The sequence below is a fragment of the Etheostoma spectabile genome, unplaced genomic scaffold (assembly GCF_008692095.1).
Source record: "Etheostoma spectabile isolate EspeVRDwgs_2016 unplaced genomic scaffold, UIUC_Espe_1.0 scaffold172, whole genome shotgun sequence".
NCBI lineage: Eukaryota > Metazoa > Chordata > Actinopteri > Perciformes > Percidae > Etheostoma > Etheostoma spectabile.
This window is the reverse complement of record NW_022605573.1, coordinates 965489-966253: the sequence shown is the minus strand read 5'-3', so window position 1 is coordinate 966253 and position 765 is coordinate 965489.

Genomic DNA, 765 nt, shown 5'->3' with positions numbered 1-765 from the left:
GATCAAGTTTGTGTTCTACCTTTACTCTCATATCTCTACAGTCCGAAGGCAGAGGCTTCCCTCCCAGCGAGGGCAGGTAAGACTCCTCTTTAACCGCCCGGGTGAGTTGCTGCCCGGCGGGGACCGACTTTGACAGTCAGACCTCCTGTTATCTCCTAGTGGGAGTGTTTTTCCCCATCCCCTCTGCCGAGTCAGAGCAACCGAGCACTTAGCCTCTCTCGGATCGGCGACCAGGAATGGCTAGCGGGCGCCCTTGAGAAGAAGGGGACCGGTCCTCCGGTGACCCTGGGGGGGACGGCTGTGACCGCGAGTACTGAAGAAAAATCATTGATTGTAAAGGTCCCCTCGGGCAGTGCTTAAAATAGACCGGGGGACGAGAGCCCGTCAGTTGGGGAGACTCTTGCCTTGCCTCCGGTGACTCTGATCCGGGCGAGGGCCCTTTTTAAAAAAAATTGTTAAATTAGAAAAATCACTGTGTGTGGATTGAGAATTTCTTTTTTTGCTATTAGGGAAGTATCTAAGTAATTCTTTTTGATTAGACCAAAACATTGACTAACTTTAACTGGTGTTGCCGTACGGCAGAAGAGGTCACAGCAGATCCAGGGAGTTTCTGAGGGGAAGGCATAAAAGGAGTTGGCCCTGGAAACGAGAGCAATATGACGTAAACAGTAACTTTTTCAGCCATCATAAAACTGCACATATTTAATATTGTCCTTAAAAGAAACATTAAATGCACTTGCATGTAAGTCTCCAAATTTGTGTTTA